The sequence below is a fragment of the Arachis ipaensis genome, chromosome B1 (assembly GCF_059453495.1).
Source record: "Arachis ipaensis isolate K30076 ecotype BB chromosome B1, ASM5945349v1, whole genome shotgun sequence".
NCBI lineage: Eukaryota > Viridiplantae > Streptophyta > Magnoliopsida > Fabales > Fabaceae > Arachis > Arachis ipaensis.
The window spans coordinates 87,066,180-87,089,823 of NC_142436.1; the positions used below are offsets into that span (position 1 = coordinate 87,066,180).

The 23,644-nt window shown below is 39.8% G+C and overlaps 1 non-coding gene across 1 annotated transcript; it reads right to left on the bottom strand.

Annotated features, from left to right (window-relative positions):
- Positions 1 to 2,535: 2,535 nt before the first annotated feature.
- On the bottom strand, positions 2,536 to 2,643 carry LOC148577353 (small nucleolar RNA R71). Its single transcript, XR_015903129.1, has one exon. It is a non-coding gene; the product is annotated as a small nucleolar RNA R71 (small nucleolar RNA).
- Between the last annotated feature and the right edge of the window lie 21,001 nt (positions 2,644 to 23,644).

Consider the following 23,644-nt stretch of genomic DNA (forward strand, 5'->3'; position numbering starts at 1 on the left):
CCATTGACAACGGTGATGCCCAACATAAAGCTTTCCATGGAAAGGAGTATGAATGAGTGGAAGAAGGCAATAGGAAAGCAGAGGTTCTAGAGGAAAAAAGCATCTTCATACGCTTATCTGAAATCCACCAATGAATTACATAAGTATCTCTATCTTTATTTTATGTTTATTTTCATCACCTTAAACTCCATAACCATTTGAATCCGCCTAATTGAGATTTACAAGATGACCATAGCTTGCTTCAAGCCGACAATCTCCGTGGGATCGACCCTTACTCACGTAAGGTTTATTACTTGGACGACCCAGTGCACTTGCTGGTTAGTTGTGCGGAATTGTGACAAAGTGTGATTCACGTTTAAGAGCTCCAAGTCTTTGGCGCCATTGTTGATGATCACAATTTCGTGCACCAAGTTTTTGGCGCCGTTGCCGGGGATTATTCAAGTTTGGAAAACTGACGGTTCATCTTGTTGCTTAGATTAGGTACTTTTCAGAATTTTTAAGAATGAATTCTAGAGTTTCAAGGTGATGTTCTTAGCATCACAAAAGCTGATTGATTCTCATCAATTTAGCTGCTGAATGTAATGTCCTGCTGAAGCTTGGCCAAACATGTCTAATCTTTTTAGACTGAAGCTTTAGACTAACATTGCATGATTCCTGGAATTCTTATTAAAAGTTTTGATTCTCTTTATTTTCTTTTCCATATAAGTTTCGAAAATCACAAAAAAAATTTATAAAACCATAAAAATCAAAAATATTTTATGTTTCTTGTTTGAGTCTATTGTCTAATTTTAAGTTTGGTGTCAATTGCATGTCTTTATCCTTCTAATTTTCAAAAATTTATATATATTGTTCTTCATTGATCTTTAAGTTGTTCTTGATGATTTCATTACTCTGATCTTTAAATTCTCTTGTTTTGTGTGTTTTATTGTTTTTCATATGCATTCTCAATTTCTTAGTGTCTCTTATATGAAAACTTTTAAGTTTGGTGTCTTGCATGCATTGTTTATTTGATCTTAGTTGCATTTTTATTGATTCCCATCATCAAAAAATCAAAAATATTTTTTAAAACTATGTCTTTTGAAGTAAATAATACAGAGAATTGAAGATTCAGAACATTCAGCAGAGGAATCAAACAGAAAAAGCTGGGCATTCAAAACGCCCAGTGAAGAAGGAAAACTGGCGTTTAAACGCCAGCCAGGGTACCTGGCTAGGCGTTTAACGCCCAAAAAGGTAGAGATTTGGGCGTTAAATGCCAGAATGGGCACCATTCTGGGCGTTTAACGCCAGGATGACACTAGAGGGAAGATTTTGTTTTTAATTCACATTTTTTTCAAGTTTTCATGATTTTTCAAAATAAAATCTTTTTCAAATCATATCTTTTCAATAATATCTCTTTCAAAATTAATTTCTTTCTATTTTATATTTATTTTCACTATTTTCAAAAATCCTTGTTTCAATTCAAGATTTACTTCAAAAATTTTCAAGTTGTTACTTGCCTATTAAGAAAGGATCAAAATTTTAAATTTTAGAATCATATCTTTTAATTTCTTGTTAGTCAAGTAATCAACTTTAATTTTAAAAACTTTCTTTTTCTAAATTGATTTTCAGTCATATCTTTTCAATCACATCTTTTTCAAAATTAATTTTTTTCAATCATATCTTTTTCTAATTTCAAAATCTTTTTTCAAAAATCACTTTATTTCTTTCCCAATATTAGTTTTCGAAAATCTCAATCAAATTTTCAAATTTCTTTTTAATTATTTAAAAATATTTTTAAATTATTTTCGAAAATTCTTCCCCTCTTTTCACATCCTTCTATTTAAAGGACTAAGACTCCTCATCAAGGTGCAATTCGAACTCTATCCCTCTTGATAAGTTTGAATTCCCTCTTCTCCACCTCCTCCTTCTATTCTTCTTTTCTTCTGACACTTCAAGGAATCTCTATACTGTGACATAGAGGATTCTATACTTTCTTGTTCTCTTCTCTTTCATATGAGCAGGAACAAAGATAAAGGCATACTTGTTCAAGCTGATCCTGAACCTGAAAGGACCTTGAAGAGAAAGCTAAGAGAAGCTAAAGAACAATTCTCTTTAGAGGGCCTAACAGAGCTTTTCAAGGAAGAAGAAACCATGGCAGCCGAAAACAACAACAATGCCAACAATGCAAGGAAGGTGCTTGGTGACTTTACTGCACCTACTCCTTATTTCTATGGGAAAAGCATCTCAATCCCTGCCATTGGAGCAAACAACTTTGAGCTTAAGCCTCAATTGGTTTCTCTAATGCAACAGAATTGCAAGTTTCATGGACTTCCATTAGAAGATCCTCATCAGTTCTTAGCTGAATTCCTGCAAATCTGTGACACTGTCAAGACCAATGGGGTTGACCCTGAAGTCTACAGACGTATGCTCTTTCCTTTTGCTGTAAGAGACAGAGCTAGAACATGGTTGCATTCACAACCTAAGGAAAGCCTGAACTCTTGGGAAAAGATAGTCAATGTCTTCTTGGCAAAGTTCTTTCCACCTCAAAAATTGAGTAAGCTTAGAGTGGAAGTCCAAACCTTTAGACAGAAGGATGGTGAGTCCCTCTATAAAGCTTGGGAGAGATACAAGCAATTGATCAGAAGGTGCCCTTCTGACATGCTTTCAGAATGGAGCATCATAGGAATCTTCTATGATGGTCTGTCTAAACTATCCAAGATGTCATTGGATAGCTCTGCTGGAGGATCTCTTCATCTGAAGAAGACGCCTGCAGAAGCTCAAGAACTCATTGAAATGGTTGTAAATAACCAATTCATGTACACTTCTGAAAGGAATCCTGTGAATAATGGGACAAATCAAAAGAAAGGAGTTCTTGAGATTGATACTCTGAATGCCATATTGGCTCAGAATAAAATATTGACCCAACAAGTCAATATGATTTCTCAGAGTCTGTCTGAAATGCAAGCAGCAACAGGCAGTACTAAAGAAGCTTCCTCTGAAGAAGAAGCTTATGATCCTGAGAACCCAGCAATGGAATAGGTGAATTACATGGGAGAATCCTATGGAAACACCTATAATCCTTCATGGAGAAATCATCCAAATCTCTCATGGAAGGATCAATAGAGACCTCAACAAGGTTTCAACAACAACAATGGTGGAAGAAACAGGTTTAGCAATGGCAAGCCTTTTCCATCATCTTCTCAGCAACAGACAGAGAATTCTAAGCAGAGCCCCTCTGACTTAACAACCATTGTCTCTGATCTAATCAAAACCACTCAAAGTTTCATGACTGAAACAAGGTCTTCCATTAGAAATTTGGAGGCACAATTGGGTCAGCTGAGTAAGAAAATTACTGAACTCCCTCCTAGCACTCTCCCTAGCAATACAGAAGAGAATCCAAAAAGAGAGTGTAAGGCCATAACCACAACCCACACGGCTGAACATGGAGAGGAGGAAGAGGCAGTGATTCCCACTGAAGAAGACCTCAATGGACGTCCACTGACCTCCATGGAGTTCTCTAATAAGGAACCATGTGAATCTGAGGCTCATTCTGAGACCATAGAGATTCCATTGAATCTACTTCTGCCTTTCATAAGCTCTGATGAGTATTCTTCCTCTGAAGAGGATGAAGATGTTACTGAAGAGCAAGTTGCTAAGTACCTTGGAGCAATCATGAAGCTAAATGCCAAGTTATTTGTTAATGAGACTTGGGAGAATGAACCTCCATTGCTCAGCAAGGAACTGGATGACTTGACTAGGCAGAGATTACCTCAAAAGAGACAGGACCCTGGAAAGTTCTCAATCCCTTGTACCATAGGCACCATGACCTTTGAGAAGGCTCTGTGTGACCTAGGGTCAAGCATAAACCTTATGCCTCTCTCTGTAATGGAGAAGCTAGGGATTATTGAGGTACAAGCTACAAGAATCTCATTGGAGATGGCAGACAATTCAAAGAAACAGGCTTATGGACTTGTAGAGGATGTCTTGGTAAAAGTTGAAGACCATTACATCCCTGCTGATTTCATAGTCCTAGAGACTGGGAAGTGTATGGATGAATCAATCATCCTTGGCAGACCCTTCCTAGCCACAGCAAAAGCTGTGATTGATGTTGATAGAGGAGAATTGATCATTCAAGTGAATGAAGACTCCCTTGTGCTTAGAGCTCAAGGATACCCCTCTGTAACCTTGGAGAGGAAGCATGAAGAGCTTCTCTCAATACAGAGTCAAACAAAGCCCCCACAGTCAAACTATAAGTTTGGTGTTGGGAGGCCACAACCAAACTCTAAGTTTGGTGTTGAACCCCCACATTCAAACTCTAAGTTTGGTTTTGAGAGGTTCCAACATTGCTCTGAACATCTGTGAGACTCCATGAGAGCCACTGTCAAGCTATTGACATTAAAGAAGCGCTTGTTGGGAGGCAACCCAATCTTTACTTATCTATGTTAAATTTCTATTTTCCTTTTTTATTTTATATTTTCTGTAGGTTGATGATCATGTAAAGTCACAAAAATAATTGAAAAAGCAAAAAAAAAGTGATAAATAGAATGAAAAATAGAACACCCTGGAGGAGACAGTTACTGGCGTTTAAACGCCAGTAAAGGTAGCAGAATGGGCGTTAAACGCCCAGTCTGGCACCATTCTAGGCGTTTAACACCAGAAATGGGCACCAGACTAGCGTTTAACGCCAGGAATGGACAAGAAGCTGCGTTAAACGCCAGAAATGGGCAGCAGCCTGGCGTTTAACGCCAGGATTGGCAGAAAGGGGTGTTTTGCACGCCACTTATTGCAGGAATGAGATATCCTTGACACCTCAGGATCTGTGGACCCCACAGGATCCCCACCTACCCCACCTCTCTCTCTCTTCTTCACCCATTCACCAATCACCTCAATACCTCTTCCTCAAAAACCCCTCACCTATCAAATCCCACCATTCTCTTCACCACTCACATCCATCCTTCATAAAATCCCACCTACCTCACCATTCAAATTCAAACCACTTTCCCTCCCAAACCCACCCTCTATAGCCGAACCATACACACCCCTCTCATTCCTATATAAACTGATCTTCACTCCTTCATTTTCACACAACATACACACCATCTATCCCCCTTGGCTGAAACACAAAGCCCCCTCCATCTCCTCTACTTCTTCTTCTTCTACTCTCTTCTTTATTCTTTTGCTCGAGGACGAGCAACCTTCTAAGTTTGGTGTGGTAAAAGCTAAAGCTTTTTGTTTTTTCATAACCATTTATGGCACCAAAGGCTGGAGAAACCTCTAGAAAGAGGAAAGGGAAGGCAAAATCTTCCACCTCCGAGTCATGGGAGGTGGAGAGATTCCTCTCAAGGGTGCATCAAGATCACTTCTATGAAGTTGTGGCCAAGAAGAAGGTGATCCCCGAGGTCCCTTTTAAGCTCAAAAAGGACGAATATCCGGAGATCCGATATGAGATCCGAAGAAGAGGTTGGGAAGTTCTCACCAACCCCATTCAACAAGTCGGAATCTTGATGGTTCAAGAGTTCTATGCCAATTCATGGATCACCAAGAACCATGATCAAAGTGTGAACCCGGATCCCAAGAATTGGCTTACAATGGTCCGAGGGAAATACTTGGATTTTAGTCCGGAAAATGTAAGGTTGGCATTCAACTTACCCATGATGCAAGGAGATGCACACCCCTACACTAGAAGGGTCAACTTTGATCAAAGGTTGGACCAAGTCCTCATGGACATATGTGAAGAGGGCGCTCAATGGAAGAGAGATTCAAGAGGGAAGCCGGTTCAACTAAGGGTGGAGCACCAAGAGCATTCCATCCTCCTCCATGAAATTAGAGAAGATCAAAGAACCATGAGAGAGGAGCAACAAAGGCAAGCAAGAGACATTGAGGAGCTCAAGCACTCCATAAGATCTTCAAGAGGAAGAACAAGCCGCCATCACTAAGGTGGACCCGTTCTTTAATTTCCTTATTCTTTATTTTCTGTTTTTTGAAAATTGTGCTTTATGTTTATTTATGTTTGTGTCTTTATTACATGATCATTAGTGTCTAAGTGTCTATGCCTTAAAGCTATGAAAATAAATATATCACCTTTCTTAAATGAAAAATGTTTTCAATTAAAAAAGAAAAAGAAGTGCATGAATTTCAAATTTTAAAACAGTTTAATTATCTTGATGTGGTGCCAATACTATTGTTTTTCTGAATGAATGCTTGAATAGTGCATATTTTTGAATTTGATTGTTTATGAATGTTAAAATTGTTGGCTCTTGAAAGAATGAAAGGAAAAGGAGAAATGTTATCTGATGATCTGAAAAATCATAAAATTGATTCTTGAAGCAAGAAAAAGCAGTGAAAAGCTTGAAAAAAAAAAAGAGAGGAAAAGCAAGCAGAAAAAGCCAATACCCCTTTAAACCAAAATGCAAGGGTGATAAAAAGGATCCAAGGCTTTGAGCATCAGTGGATAAGAGGGCCCACAGGAATAAAATCCTGGCTTAAGCGGCTAAACCAAGCTGTCCCTAACCATGTGCTTGTGGCGTGAAGGTGTCAAGTGAAAACTTGAGACTGAGCGGTTAAAGTCGAGGTCCAAAGCAAAAAGAAGAGTGTGCTTAAGAACCCTGGACACCTCTAATTGGGGACTCTAGCAAAGCCAAGTCACAATCTGAAAAGGTTCACCCAGTTATGTGTCTGTGGCATTTATGTATCCGGTGGTAATACTGAAAAACAAAGTGCTTAGGGCCACTGCCAAGACTCATAAAGTAGCTGTGTTCAAGAATCAACATACTTAACTAGGAGAGTCAGTAACACTATCTGGATTCTGAGTTCCTATAGATGCCAATCATTCTGAACTTCAAAGTATAAAGTGAGATGCCAAAACTGTTCAGAAGCAAAAAGCTAAAAGCCCCGCTCATCTAATTAATGCTGATCTTCATAGATGTTTTTGGAATTCATTGTATATTCTCTTCTTTTTTTATCCTATTTGATTTTTAGTTGCTTGGGGACAAGAAATAATTTAAGTTTGGTGTTGTGATGAGCGGATAATTTATACGCTTTTTGGCATTGTTTTTAGTATGTTTTTTGTATATTTTAGTTAGTTTTTATTATGTTTTTATTAGTTTTTAAATAAAAATCACTCTTCTGGACTTTACTATGAGTTTTTATATTTTTCTGTGATTTCAGGTATTTTCTGGCTGAAATTGAGGGACCTGAGCAAAAATTTGATTCAGAGGCTGAAAAAGGACTGCAGATGCTGTTGGATTCTGACCTACCTGCACTCAAAGTGGATTTTCTGGAGCTACAAAAGCCCGATTGGCGTGCTTTCAATTTCGTTGAAAAGTAGACATCCTGGGCTTTCGAGCAATATATAATAGTCCATACTTTGCCTAAGATTTGATGGCCCAAACAGGCGTTCTAAGTCAGCTCAAGAATTCTGGCGTTTGACTCCAAAACTGGCACAAAAGCTGGAGTTAAACGCCCAAACTGGCGCAAAAGCTGGCGTTTAACTCCAAGAAAAGTATCTACACATGGAAGCTTCAATGCTCAGCCCAAGCACACACCAAGTGGGCCCGGAAGAAGATTTCTGCATTAATTACTCATTTCTGTAACCCTAGGCTACTAGTTTTCTATAAATAGGACCTTTTGCTATTGTATTTTCATCTTGGAATTATCTTTTGTTCATCTTTGGACGTGTATTTCTTAGATCATGGAGGCTGGCCTCACGGCCATGCCTAGACCTTGTTCTTATGTATTTTTAACGGTGGAGTTTCTACACACCATAGATTAAGGTATGGAGCTCTGCTGTTCCTCATGAATTAATGTAATTACTACTGTTTTTCTATTTAATTCACGCCTACTTCTTCTCTAAGATATCACTTGTTCTTCAACTTGATGAATATGATGATCCGTGACACTCATCATCATTCTCACCTATGAACGTGTACCTGACAACCACCTCCGTTCTACCTTCGATTGAGTGTGTATCTCTTGGGTTTCTAATCTAAGATTGGAACCTTCGTGGTATAGGCTAGAATTATTGGCGGCCATTCCTGAGATCCGGAAAGTCTAAACCTTGTCTGTGGTATTCCGAGTAGGATCTGGGAAGGGATGACTATGACGAGCTTCAAACTCGCGATTGTAGGGCGTGTGACAGACGCAAAAGGATCAATGGATCCTATTCCGACATGATCGAGAACCGACAATTGATTAGCCGATGTTGTGACAGAGCATCAGGGCCATTTTCACTGAGAGGACGGGATGTAGCCATTGACAACGGTGATGCCCAACATAAAGCTTGCCATGGAAAGGAGTATGAATGATTGGAAGAAGGTAATAGGAAAGCAGAGGTTCAAGGGGAACAAAGCATCTTCATACGCTTATCTGAAATCCACCAATGAATTACATAAGTATCTCTATCTTTATTTTATGTTTATTTTCATCACCTTAAACTCCATAACCATTTGAATCTGCCTGACTGAGATTTACAAGATGACCATAGCTTGCTTCAAGCCGACAATCTCTGTGGGATCGACCCTTACTCACGTAAGGTTTATTACTTGGACGACCCAGTGCACTTGCTGGTTAGTTGTGCGGAATTGTGACAAAGTGTGATTCACGTTTGAGAGCTCCAAGTCTTTGGCGCCATTGTTGATGATCACAATTTCGTGCACCACGGATCCCAGGAATGGCTGCCAATAATTCTATCCTATACCACGAAGGTTCTAATCTTAGATTAGAAACCCAAGAGAAAATACTCCGGCTGTCATCTAATGACTACGTTGAACATCATGTAGATCGCTTTGTGGTTGCCAGGCACGCGACCTTGGCTAAGCGAGAAACGAAGAGTGGGTGATTGTCATGGGTCACCCCTTCATTCTGACTTAACTGAATTAGGTACGAGAGTATATCTTGGAGAAGAAGTAGGCGTGAATTGAATAGAAAAACAGTAGTAATTGTATTAATTCATGAAGAATAGCATAGCTCCACACCTTAATCTATGGGTGTAGAAACTCCACCGTAGAAAATACATAAGTGAAAAAGGTCTTGGCATGGCCGTGAGGCCAGCCTCCAAACGTGTACAATATGATCAAAAGATATTCCAAAGCTCATAAAAAAGACTTGTAAAAGTAGTTTTTATACTAAACCAGTTACTAGGGTTTACAGAAAATGAGTAACTAAGTGCAGATAGTGCAGAAATCCACTTCTGGAGCCCACTTGGTGTGTGCTTGGGCTGAGCATTGAAACTTTTTCGTGCTTAGGCTGTTCCTGGAGTTAAACGCTAGCTTTGGTGCCAGTTTGGGCGTTTAACTCCAATTCTGGTGCCAGTTTGGGTGTTTTACGCCAAGATGTTTTAGGCTGACTTTGAACGCCAGTTTGGGCCATCAATTCTTGGGCAAAGTATGGACTATTATGTATTGCTGGAAAGCCCAGGATGTCTACTTTCAAACGCAATTGAGAGCGCATTAAATGAATTTCTGTAGCTCCAGAAAATTCACTTCAAGTGCAGGGAGATCAGAATCCAACAGCATCTGCAGTCCTTTTTCAGCCTCTAAATCAGATTTTTGCTCAGGTCCCTCAATTTCAGCCAGAAAATACCTGAAATCATAGAAAAATACATAAACTCATAGTAAAGTCCAGAAATGTGATTTTTGAATAAAAACTAATAAAATTATAATAAATATTAACTAAATCATACTAAAAACTATGTAAAAACAATGCCAAAAAGGGTATAAATTATCCACTCATCAGTCAACAGCAATTAATGGTAAACAAAATCAATAATCCAACACTTATAAAGAAAAATAGAAAGTCAAATGAGAATTAAACTAACTAACTAACTACCTAAATGGTTACAAGTGGTATTTGGAAGTGTTGGATGAGGGGTAAGAGAAGGGAGGAAGAAAGAAGAAGGGAAGAAATGAAAAGAAGAGAAGAAAAGAAATGTGTGAAATAAGGTGATCCACGCGTACGCGTGCAACGACGCGTGCACGTGGATGGGATGAAATGGGCGCGACGCGTACGCGTGCAAGGCAAACCAGAGAGTTGACGCGCACGCGTCCTTCACGGTTACGCGTGGGTTGATGGTTGTGCCTCAGGCACAACGTTAGCACAGTACAGGCGCAACTCTCAAGTACTTGGCTTGGAGGTGAAAATCTGGTATTCACGTGTACGCGTGCATGGCGCGTGCGTGTGGGTGGGCGAGAATGCTTGGGGCACGCGTACGCTTGAAGGACATGTACGCATGAGTTGGTGCCCTATTTTTCAAAATTTTTCTATATGTTTGCACAAATCCAAGCATTCCAAACCTCCAAACAGCTACCAAAACACCATAAAATCTTATTTAACATTACTAGACTACTAAATAAACTCAACAAATCAATCAACACATGAAATTAAACTAATTCTACCAATATGTACAAAAGAGAAAAATGAAAAGAGTTTACCATGGTGGGGTGTCTCCCACCTAGCACTTTTGTTTATTGTCCTTAAGTTGGACTTATGGAGAGCTCCTCTCAAGGTGGCTTGTGCTTAAATTCATCTTGAAACTCCCACCAATGCTTGGTTCTCCATTGTGCCCCAAGATATCTCATGAGTTGCACCAAGTCTTGATGGAGTTCTTCACAAACCATGGACTCCCAAAGTGGATCCTCATGTATTCCCAGATCCCATATTTTTTTCTACACCCATCTTCAACTTGACTATCATTAATCCATGTGGGTGGCATGATCTTAGAATTCTCAATTGAGCACCGAAACAACTTTCTAGACCCCTTCAATGTAGCATGACTTCAACCTTCACAATTTAACCTTGATGGTCCAACTATAATGAGCCGAACATTATTTTTCCAACCACTACACCACTCCCTCTTACTCTTAATTCCACAAAGAGTTCTAAGTTGTCCATCTGTTTCAATCAAACCATATTCAAGGGGAATAATGAAGCTCAAGGATAGGGGATTTACCCATTTGAATGGAGGAATGGATGGTGATGGCTTGGAAAGAGGTGTCTCCAACTTCCTTGGTTACCTCTACCTCTTCACAAACTACTTCAACTTTAATCCTTTGTTCATCAATTTCATCTAACTCCTCTCCATCACTCAAATCATAAATGGGAGGATGAGAAAAATCTACCTCCACATCGCTTTCTATCTCATCGGGAGAAGGTTCTTCCAACTCAAAGGATTCACCACCAAGGAGGTTTGATGCATGATCTTCATCTCCAAGGAAACTCAATCCTTGCTTCATTTCTTCCAAGTCTTCATTCAAGAATTGTTTTGGAGGTTGTACACTCTCCTCCTCAACATCAAATTCAATCTTCTTGGAGGTATGCTCTATGGTTCTAGATTCCCATGGAGGTTCCACATCCCCTAAGTCTTTAACCACTTCTTCCTTTTCTTCGATGATCATAGGTTCCTCCAATTGTTCCAATACAAAACAACTTCCCTCATTTCTCACCGGAGTTTCCAATCTCTCCTTCATGCTATACTCTTCATTTAATTCTCCACATGTTGCTATGGGAGTACTTTGGGTACTCAAGCATTGGGAGGCTAATCGGCTTACTACCTCGGTCAAGGTAGCCACAAATTCTAATGTCTCCCTTTGTATTTCTCCTTGCCCTTGAAGTATAAGGCCAAGGGTTTCATCCATTGAGGATTGGAGTGGATAAGGGGGTTCATTGTCTTGGAGAAAGGGTTCATAATAGGGAGGTGATTTTTTATTGTAAGGGTATGGTGGTGTATATTGAGGTGGTTCTTGAGAGTATTGATGTTGGAATGGTGGTTCTATGTATGGCTCATATGGTTCAAAAGGTGGTTGGTAGGATGTATATGGATTAGGGTCATATGGAGGGAGTTGGTGAAAAGGGGCTTGTGAATATGGTAGATAGCTATGTTGAGGATATGGCTCATAGGCATATGGTGGTGGTTTTTGAAAGTCATTGATAAACCCTGTTTTGTGGGTTTATCTTGTGTGGATTTTGAGGGTTTTATCAATGACTCTTCACACTTATTCATATAAAAGTGCATGATTTTGTGTTCACTTCCCAACTTTTCCTTATGGATGAAAACATGCTTCTTTTACGTTAAAGTTGATGTATTTTTAATCATCCTCCATTACCATCTGATGCCGTGATCCATTTGCTAAGTGATTTCAGAGCTTATAGGGCAGGGATGGTCTAGAGGAGAGGAAGGAAGCATGCATGAAGGGAAGGAGCTTGGAAAATGAAGTTTTGAAGCTTGAGAAGCGACGCGCGCGTGCCTTGCACGCACGCGTGGATGCGTGCCACCAAGCCGACGCGAAGAAGCCAAAGCCAGAGCCGGCGCATCTTCATAGCCAGGCCAGATCCCTAGGGACGCGCACGCACGCCTGACGCGTGCGCGTGGATTGTAAAGCCCCAGGGACGCGTACGCGTGCTGTGCGTGTACGCATCGATGCCGCACGTCATTTTAAAGAGAAACCGTGACCAGCGATTTCAGGGCAGTTACAGACCCTGTTTGGAGCAGAATTCTGGTGGAAAAGGCATAAGAAGACTAAGGATTGAAGGAATCATCATCATTTGACTCATTTATATATAATTTTGTTAGAAGTTACACTTTTAGAGAGAGAAAGTCTACCTTCTCTCTAGCTTTTCTAGGGTTTTTGCTTCTCAAATTTCCAATTCTTTTGTACTAATTGGTGAGATCTATTGCTAATTCACTCTACATTACTTCCAATTATAGATCTAGATTTTACTCTTCTCAATTTAGTTATTGTTGTGCAAGTTACTTGTGGATCTAGCTTTTGGATGTTGTTACTTCTATTTCCATTGATACATTGAGGTAATTCAAGATCTTAGCCTTCAATTGTTGTTTGTTGTTAATCTCTTGTATTGGACACCTTTGATTTCAAGCTTTTTCTCAATTTTACAATGAATGATTCTCATCAATGCTCTCCAAGTGTTTGAGAAAATGCCAACTTTAACTATGGAGTAGGTTTTTCTTACTTGGCTTGGAAGTTGAGATATTGGATGCACTTGAGTTATTAATGTCTCTTGTGATTGTCAATTGGAAATCGCTAGTTGATTTGCATGTCACTAAAGCTAGACTTCCTTAGGTTTAGGCTAGGATTTGTGATTCCAAATTGATTACTTTCACTTGACTTTCCCTAATACTAGAGGTTAACTAAGTGAAGCAATAACTAATTAAGATTACAATTGATAGGAATAATGACGATAGGGAGTCCGATTCTCACTTCCAGCCAAGGCTTTTATATAGTTGATTTTCATTCACACTACTAGCTTGCTCTTCTCTTATATGAACCTCCAAACACCAATACACTTTCTAATCAACAATGTGCATTTTGGAGCACTCCTAGGGAGAACGACTCGGGAGTCATACTCTCGGTTATTGATTTTTGATTCTTTGATGAGGGATTGCGTGTCGGGGCGTGCACATGAGTGCCATGTGGTTGATTAGTGTAGATATGTGAATATGTACATACTTGCATTTTGCTTGATTGTTTGTGTTAGCATGCATTTTACTTGAATATTGTCATGAGCTCACTATCTCTCTCTTTGAATGATGCATTTGATTATTAGACTTTTGACGGTTTAGAATTCACAAATGAAATCTCGTTGCAATATAGTTTCTAAACCAACAATAGTCCTTTCATACAAAAATTTGGTTGTCACAAGTAACAAACCCCTAAAATTATAAACTGAAGTAATCAAACCTCGGGTCGTTCTCCCTAGGAATTGCAAACAAATGTTCTCGTTATTGGCTATGAAGTATGTTTGGGGTTTTTGAGTTAAGGAACAAGGAATGTAAATTGCAAAAGAAATAAACTAACAACTAAGAAAGCTCTTGGCAAGGTGTGAGAACTAGAAATCCCATCCTAGTTATCCTTATCAATTGTCATGAGAATTGTTCATTGCTCCCACTTAGTTAACCTCTAACCATGGAGGAAAGTCAAGTGAATGAATTAACTTGATTCTACAAGTCCTAGCCAACTCCCAAGGGAAAGACTAGCTTTAGTGGTATCCATGTCAATTAGCAATCTCTAATTATCAATCAACAAAAGAGTTTGATAACTCAAGTGTCACTAATTACTCTACCTAGGCCAAGAGGAACAAAATCTAACTCATATCTAGAAGAGGAATTTCAACAAACACATAGAAGGCAATAAAGTCAAACATTATTAATTGCAAGAATTAAAGGAATCTACAACTATAAAAGCAAGAGATTAACAATAGAAAGGCAAAACAATTATGAAACAACAAAGAACTTACCAATTGCATTGAAGAAGAAATGTAGATCTACAAAAGAAAGTTCATAAAATACAACTAACAATACAAAGGAATTATAAGAGAAGAAGAATTCTACAACTACAAGAGAGCAGTTAGGGAAGAAAAAGGAAAATTAGAAGAGGAGAAGAAGTAGATCTAGATCTAAAATCTAATCCTAATTCTAGAGAGAAGTGAGAGCTTCTCTCTCTAGAAACTAACTCTAACTACTTCTAAAACTTAAACTATGACTAATGATTCAAAGTATGTTAATTCCCCTTCAATCCTTGGCTTAAATAGCATCAGAAATGAGTTGGATTTGGCCCACAAGGCTTCTAAAATCGCTGGCCATGAGTTGCATTAAGTGAATCATGTGCAACCATCGATGCATACGCATATAGTGCATGTACGCATCTCTATACGCAATGAAACCATAGCAAATCTTATATCATTTCAAAGCCCCAGATGTTAGCTTTCCAGCACAACTAGAACCGCCTCATTTGGACCTTTGTAGCTCAAGTTATGGTCAATTAAGTGCGAAGAGGTCGGGCTTGACAGCTTTGCGATTCCTTCACTTCTTCATGAGTTCTCCATTTCTACATGCTTTTCCTTCATTTCCTCAATCCAATCCTTGCCTCCTAAATCTAAAATCACTTAACAAACATATCAAGGAATCTAATAGAATCAAGGTGAATTAAATTTAGCTATTTTAAGACCCAAAATGCATGTTTTCACTCTTAAGCACAATTAAAGGAGAATAACAAAAACCATGCTATTTCATTGGATAAATGTGGGAGAAGGCGATAAAATCCTCTAAATTTAACGCAAGATAAACCCTCCAAACAAGGTTTATTAGCGTTCTTTACCCGATCCGAGCTTAGCTAGATTTGATCCGGAAATAGAAAGAACTCTACTTCATCTTAGACAAGCTCGGAGACGGTTAGCCTTTGGAGGTGGTGAAAAGGTTCCTACAAATTCACCTACCATATCCGAAGTTGATTCCGAATCGTCATTCGAAGAAGGCATGGTTTACTCTTTAATAGACACCACTAATAACTCTTCTATTGATCAAGGTACGGACACCATGGCCGCCCCAAGGCGAGTCACTCTCAAGGAAGCCAGTGCTCTAGATTTTGTTCTTCAACCTACTCACATTCGGCATCCGGACTTAAATGCTAATTTTAAGCTTAAAACGGCTTTAATCAATCTTCTTCCCAAGTATCAAGGACTTCCCGCTCAAGATCCTATTAGACACCTCAAGAACTTCCAAGGTGTATGCTCTACTACTAGGCGGGAAGGCTCTAGTGAAGTTGCGGTTTGGTTGTATGCTTTTCCTTTCTCTCTTGAAGGGAGAGCTAAGGAGTGGTTCTATTCTTTACCAAGTGAGATTGTCGGTGATTGGGACTTGCTTCGAAGAGAATTCTTAGACAAATTCTTTCATGCGGCGGTGACCGATAAGTTGCAGAAAGAAATCTCATGCATTGTCCAAGGCAAATTGGAAACTTTATATGAATGTTGGGAGCGGTTCTGAAAGCTTCTTGACTCATGCCCCAACTACATAATCGACACTCTAGTGTTGATAAGCTATTTTTGTCAAGGAATGAAACCACAAGACAAGATCCTCCTAGATGCTTCAAGCAATGGTTCTTTGACAAAATATATAACGGCGGAGGAGGCAAGGCAATTGATCTCTGATTTGGCCGAATCCACCTTGCATGCTAGACAAAGGAGCAATCACCCTAGAACTGTTAATGAAGTCTCTTCTAGTGGTGAGACCACCACCCTTACCAAAACCTTGTGTGAGATGACAAGTATTCTAAAGCAACTCCAAGTGAATCAACAACAACCTCTATTCTATCAACCACCACCACCTCCTCAACACCAACAAAGCCAACAATTAGTCCCCCAAAGAGTATGCGGTATTTGCTCATGCTACTCCCACTACACAGATGAATGTCCAAGTCTCCAAGAAGACAACACAATAGCGGCTACCCATAACTTTTATGACCGCCCTTTCTATGATCGCCCTAACAAAGGATATCATTCACAAGAGGGCAACTTCAACCAAGGATACCCCCAACAAGGAGGCAATTATAACCAAGGGAGTAACAACTTTAATCAAGGTTGGAGGGATAGCTCCAACAAAGGTTGGTAGGACAATTAACAACAAGAGGGTAGGGACAATGGAGGCAATCAAAGATGGAACACCAACAATCCACAAAACCGATACTCACAAAACCCTCCGCATCAACAACCAAACCAAGAAAGGAACTACCAAACCTACGTACCACCTCATAGACAACCACCTCAACCCAACCAATCCCAAGCATGTCAAATCACCTATCCTTCCTCCAATCAAGATGAGACACTCTGGTCCATACTCCAAGGGAAAAAAGAACTCCAAAATACACTCAACTCAAGCCTCAATAGCCTTACTTCTACCTTCCAAGCCCTTATTGCTCGCATGGAGCCACCATCTACCTCCATCTCTCAAGCTCCAAGTTCTAGTGCCATACCCTCTCAACCTCTACCCAACCCCAATGGTGGCATCAATGCCATAACCTTGAGATCCGGAACTCAATTGAAAGAGAGGAGCTCAAAGGCACCTAGCCCAATGATAGTTACTCAAGTGGAGGATGTGGTTGAGATAGAAGAAATTGAAGAGGAGGAGGAAGCACATGAGGTAGTTGAAGATGAAGTCCCTCAACTAAGGAGTGAAGCCTCTAGAAATGAGCAAGTCATGGAGGAAGTTGCTCCACCAATCCCATTTCCTATATTGGCAAGAAAGACTAAGAAGCGTGTAGAACTTGACCCCAAAATTGTAGAAATGTTCAAGAAAGTTGAGGTAACTATCCCTCTCTTTGATGCTATCCATCAAGTGCCTAAATACGCAAAGTTTCTTAAGGATTTGTGTATGAACAAAGATAGAATCCATGGGTTAGAAACTATTCCATTGGGGAGTTCTATTTCGGCTTTGATGGGAGCTATCCCAGAAAAGTGTGTTGATCCGGGCCCTTGCTTAGTCTCTTGTATCATTGAAGGAGTTCAATTCATTGATTGTATGTGTGATCTTGGTGCTTGCGTTAGCATCGTGCCTCTTTCCATTTATCATATATTGAAGCTCCCACCGTTAAAACGGTCGGCAGCTAGGTTTGTCTTGGCGGACAAGAGCATAATAACGGTGACGGGTATTGCAGAAGATGTGTTGGTAAACATAAAGGGTTTGGTATTTCCAATTGATTTTCATATCCTTAAGATGCTACCAAGTGAATCCGAAAGGACATCATCTATCCTACTTGGGAGGCCATTCTTGAGGACTTCTAGGTTCAAATTGGATATCTATTTGGGAAAGTATTCTTTTGAAATCGACGGAAGAGTTGTTAGCTTTAGCCTTGATGAAGCCATGAGACACCCACTGGAGAATCATTCCATATTCCGGTGTGACTTAATTGACAATGTTGTGGTCGAAGTGCATTGTGCAAATGTTGATGAGAAGATTGAAGAATCAAGTGTGGGGAGCCCCCATGATTGTGAAGAAGATATCATACCCCTGGAAGTTCAAATGCCAAGTCAAGAACAACATCTGGAGTTAAAGCCACTACCGCGCCATCTAAAATATGCCTATCTTGATGAAGCTCACAAGTTCCCGGTAATTGTTGCAAGGGAACTCACTCCTCCACAAGAAGAAAAGTTACTTGATGTTTTGAGGAGGAACAAAAGAGCTATAGGATGGAGCTTGGCGAACTTAGTAGGCATAAGCCCCCAAGTATGTGAACACCGAATCTCTTTAGAAGAAGGAGCTAGACCCGTTCGACAACCTCAAAGGCGATTACATCCTACCATTCTAGAGGTTGTAAAGAAGGTGGTAACCCGGTTACTCGAGGCAGACATCATCTATCCCATTTCGAATAGTGAATGGGTAAGTCCCGTTCAAGTTATGCCAAAGAAGTCCGGGGTAACTATAATCAAGAATGAGAGCGGGGAGCTCATAGCTACACGGGTGCAAAACTCTTGGAGGGTATGCATCGATTATCGGCGTTTGAACACGGCCACTAGAAAGGATCACTTTTCGCTACCGTTTATCGATCAAATGCTTAATCGGCTATCCAGTAAACTTTTTTATTGCTTTCTAGATGGTTATTCGGGGTACTTTCAAATCCACATTGCTTTAGAGGATGAAGAAAAAACAACATTCACCTGCCCCTTTGGAACTTATGCCTACAAGCGTATGCCATTTGGTCTATGCAATGCACCGGTAACTTTTCAAAGGTGCATACATGGAGGTATTCATGGATGACTTCACGGTATATGGGGACTCTTTCGATCAATGCTTGGATAATCTTGCAAAAGTGTTGGAGAGATGCACTAAATCGAACCTTGTCCTAAATTTTGAGAAGTGTCATTTTATGGTTAGGCAAGGTATTGTTTTAGGACATATTGTTTCCAATGATGGTATTTCTGTAGATCCAGCAAAGATCAATGTTATATCTAGCTTGCCTTACCTCTCTTCCGAGAGGGAAGTCCATTCTTTCCTTGGACATGCAGGATTTTATCGAAGATTTATAAAGGACTTGACTAAGGTAGCTTTGCCTCTATCAAGATTGTTGCAAAAAGATGTTGAATTTGATCTAAGCAAGGAGTGCATGGAGGCTTTTGACAAGCTTAAAGTGGCACTAACCCAAGCTCCCATCGTGTGAGGGCCGGATTTGAGTCGACCATTCGAAATAATGTGTGATGCTTCAAACTTTACCGTGGGAGCCGCGCTAGCACAGCGCAAGGGTAAGAATCCGTATGTCATAGCCTATGCATAAAAAACATTGGATAGAGCCCAATCCAACTACACTACCACCGAAAAAGAACTATTGGCAATTGTTTTCGCCTTGGACAAGTTCCAAGCATATCTACTTGGTTCCAAGGTGGTAGTGTACTCGGATCATGCGGCGTTAAAGTATTTGTGGGCTAAGAAGGAATCCAAACCGAGATTGATTAGATGGGTTTTATTATTGCAAGAATTTGACTTGGAAATTAAAGATAGGAGTGGTTCACAAAACCTAGTGACGGATTGATGACAAGTCATCTTAGCCTAGTTTTACTAGTCTATTTCTTTGTTTTTATTAAGTTTTATGCACTTTCTTGTATTGTAAGTAAGTAATTTGGAATGAAATTGCATGGTTTCTTTGAATCAATCAACCACCATTTAATTGATACTAAATCATGAGGTTTAAACTAAATTTAATTGATATTTAAATGATTTATAAACCTTGTGAATTTGGTGATACTTTGATTGGTTGTTTAGATTACTTGTAGGTGAAGAAAAGAAGAAAACAAGAAAGCGTGGCCTAAGAAGCGTGGCCCAAGGAAAAGAAGAGTGTGGCAAATGAAATTAGGAAGCATGGCACATGGAAGGAGGAAGCACAGCACTCTCTCAAGGGAGCACAACAATGAACCAAGAAAGCAAGGCTTGATGCTACGCTCCCCTTGAGAGCGGAGCACAATTTGGAACCAAGAAAGAAAGGAGAGAAGAATGATGCTCCGCTCTTGCCAAGAGCATTATCGGGCTCCATCAAAAATAATTACAAGGGAAAATGTTTGCCAATGCTTGCCACAAGGTTCGAACTCATGAGCAAGGGGGAGTGGGGGAGCGCTACTCAGAAAGGAAATAAGCCAAAAATGGCTAAAATGCTACCCCCAAGGATCGAACAAAGCACCTTAAGGAAGCAAGGAGTAAGGCGCCACTTCCTTCACAAAGAAAAAGAGCCAGCGCATGCCTCCAACAAGTTTCGAACTTGGGACCTCACCCAAGCAAAAGGAGTGCTATGCTCCCAAGGAGAGCAGAGCGCTACTCTCCTCATTCCTTGCACAACATGACACGGCCAGGGAAGCTTGGAGTGCGCAACATGACACGGTCAAAGAGCTTGGAGTGCACAAGACACACCACAAGCAGCAATGCTCCGCTCCCTACAAGAGCGGAGTGCTATCCTGAATTCTACCCAACTTTGGCACGCAACAAAGAGCTCCAAGACAAGGCAATGCTCCGCTCCCCACAAGAGCAGAGCACTCCACTGGGAGCAAACACTCATGGGCTGAAAATTCAATTAAAAATCCAATTAATTCAATTCTTCACCAAATTAAAAAGCCCACCCAAATTCTAAAATCCAAGAATAGAAAGTGTATAAATAGAAGCTAGTTTGATTTAGAGAGAACTTTTGACCCTTTTGCTTCTTTGAGAATTTTCATTTTATGATTTTTAGAGTTTTTACTTTGAATTTGGATCTTGGAGAATTTGGAAGGAGAATTGATCTCTCTTCTTCCTTGTTCTTGCTTGAGCACTCTTTACTTCTTGTCTTGGATCTTGGGTGAAGAATTGAAGAAATTCTGTTTCAATCTCACCTTGAGATCTCTTGTTTTATCTTTCTGCATAATTCTAAGAACTTTGATTTTATTGCAAATTCTGTTTACTGCTTTCACTCTTCTACTTCTTCTGCAATTTACTTTTCCATTTTCTTTTGCAATTGTTCTTGTTGGATCAAGGAAGGATTTGAGATCTAGACTTATTTTCTAGTCTCTTCCACTCCTTAGAGCTTCAATTTCTCTTTTAACTTCTGCAATTAAGCTACATTTACTTTCTGTTTTAATTCTTCAAGCATTTTTACTTTTCTGTTTGAGATCTACTTCAATTTAATTCATCTTTAGCTCTTCTGTTTGTTGCAATTCACTTGTGATTGTTAAATTTCTGCAATCCCAGCTCCCTGAATCCTTTTACAATTCAAGCAATTTATATTCCTTGCACTTTAAGATTCAGTCATTTACATTTCTTGCAATCTAAGCTTCTGCAATTTAATTTACTTGTTCTTTAAGATTCAGCACTTTTACTTTCTGTTCTCTTTAATTTACTGCAATTCTTCCCCTTCCCTTTACATTTCATGCAATTTAGCTTCTGTCAATTACAAAACACTCAATCCAACATTTGATTCGCTTGACTAAATCAACCACTAAACTAAAATTGCTCAATCCTTCAATCCCTGTGAGATCGACCTCACTCATGTGAGTTATTATTACTTGATACGACCCGGTACACTTGTCGGTGAGTTTTAGGTGTTTGGAATTCGTTTTCCAAAATACACCATCAAGTTTTTGGCGCCGTTGCCGGGGATTGATTAGATTGACAATGATTAAGTGAAGTGGAGATCTAGATCAAGCACTTTTTCTTTTCTGTTTCTTTAATTTTTAACTAACACACTAACTGTTTGAATTTTTGCTTAAGCTAACTAAAATTTCACTCTAGCAATGGATTGAAGTGTTATTGTCTTTCTGGTTTTGTGTGATTTTTATGTTTTGTTTGCATGTCAGGGACAAGAGGAGCTATACCCACCTTTTGTGAACAAGACGAAAGAACCCTCAGGAGATTAAGAAGAGCTGAAAGAGGGAAAAACATTGTTGGAGAAGAGGATTCAGAAGAAGAGTTCCAAGATATGGAGGAACACTCAACAAACCCAACAAATCCACCAGGAGGAGTAGCCAATAACAACAACAATCCACCACAGAGAAGAGTTTTGGCTTCCTACACATTTGCAAATCCTAGACATTGTGGGAGTAGCATCCTTACCCCAAATGTTAATGCAAATAACTTTGAACTAAAGCCACAACTCATCACCTTGGTTCAAAATAATTGCTTTTATGGAGGAGGACCACTTGAAGATTCGAACCAACACTTGTCTACTTTCTTGAGGATTTGTGACACTGTCAAAACCAATGATGTGTATCCTGACAGCTACAAGCTACTGCTATTTCCATTTTCTCTTAGAGATAAAGCCACTCAATGGTTGGAATCTTTCCCAAGAGATAGCATCAACAATTGGGACGATCTAGTGAGAAAGTTTCTTGCCAAATTTTACCCACCTCAAAGGATTATCAAGTTGAAAACTGAAGTACAAACATTCACACAAATGGACACTGAACCCATCTATGAGGCATGGGAGAGATACAAGGCTCTAATCAGGAAGTGCCCTCCTGAAATGTTCAATGAATGGGATAGGTTACAGAATTTGTATGAAGGCTTGACATTGAAATCTCAGGAAGGCTCTTGATCACTCAGCAGGAGGTTCTCTACAATTGATGAAGACTGCAGAGGAAGCCCAAAATCTCATTGATATGGTTGCCAACAACCAATATTCTTTGCTCACCAAAGGCAATGCCAACCATCACAAAGGAAAGGAGTGATGGAGTTGGAAGGAGTAGACTCAATCCTTGCTCAAAACAAAATGATGCAGCAGCAAAGTCAACAACAATTTGAGCAAATGGCCAAAAGGATTGATAGCCTCCAAGTTGCAGCAGTCAACACAAGCCAACCATCAACCACATGGGGGCAAGGTGAAGAAGCTTGTGAAGACCAATAGTAAGAACAAGTCCAGTATATGCACAACCAAAATTTTGGGCCAAATGAGGTTTCTGGTGACACTTACAACCCCTCCTGGAAGAACCACCCCAACCTCAGATGGGGAGATACTCACAATCAAACTCAACAGCCATGGCAAAGGACTTCAAATCAAAACAGTTGGAAAAACACAAACCACAACAACTAGCAGAATAATAACCAAAACACATACAGAAAACCACAAAACACTTACCCCAACTCTAACCATCATCCATCCAATAACCAAGCCACCAATCAAAACACTTACCCTCAACCCTCAACACCCCAAAACTAACCAATCTCACAAGACTCTCAGAGGATCACCAACTTGGAGATCTTAATGGAGAAAATGATGAAGCACCAAGAGATGACAACAGAGAACCAGGAAGCTTCAATGAAGAATATGGAGAGGCAGATTGGACAGCTTTCCAAGCAAATTGCTATTAAGAGACCTTTAAGCTCACTTCCAAGCGACACCATTCCTAATCCAAAGGAGGAATGCAAAGCTATACAACTAAGGAGTGGAAAGATCTTGGTGAAAAATGAAGAAGCAACCAAGAAGCCAAGGGAAAATGACAAGAAATAGGGTGAAAAAGAGGAAGCCAATGATGAGGATGTAATAGCAAGCAAGCAAAATTCAAAGCAGGCTCAAGAAAAAGAGGAACAGCCAAAAATTTCAAGAAAAGGGAAGGAAGCAATTGAAGAACCAACCAAGGATCACAGGCAGGGAGTAAACTTCACACCTCCATTGCCATATCCCCAAAGGTTTAACAAGGAGACTAAGGACCAAAACTTCCCTAAATTTCTTGAAATCTTCAAGAAATTAGAGATCAACATACCCCTGGCTGAGGCACTTGAGCAAATGCCCCTGTACGCCAAGTTTTTGAAGGAGCTTATTAACAAGAAGAGAAGCTGACAAGAAAAGGAGACTATTATGCTCACTGAAGAATGTAGCGCTGTGATCCAAAGGGGTATCCCACCAAAGCTCAAAGATCCAGGGAATTTTGTGTT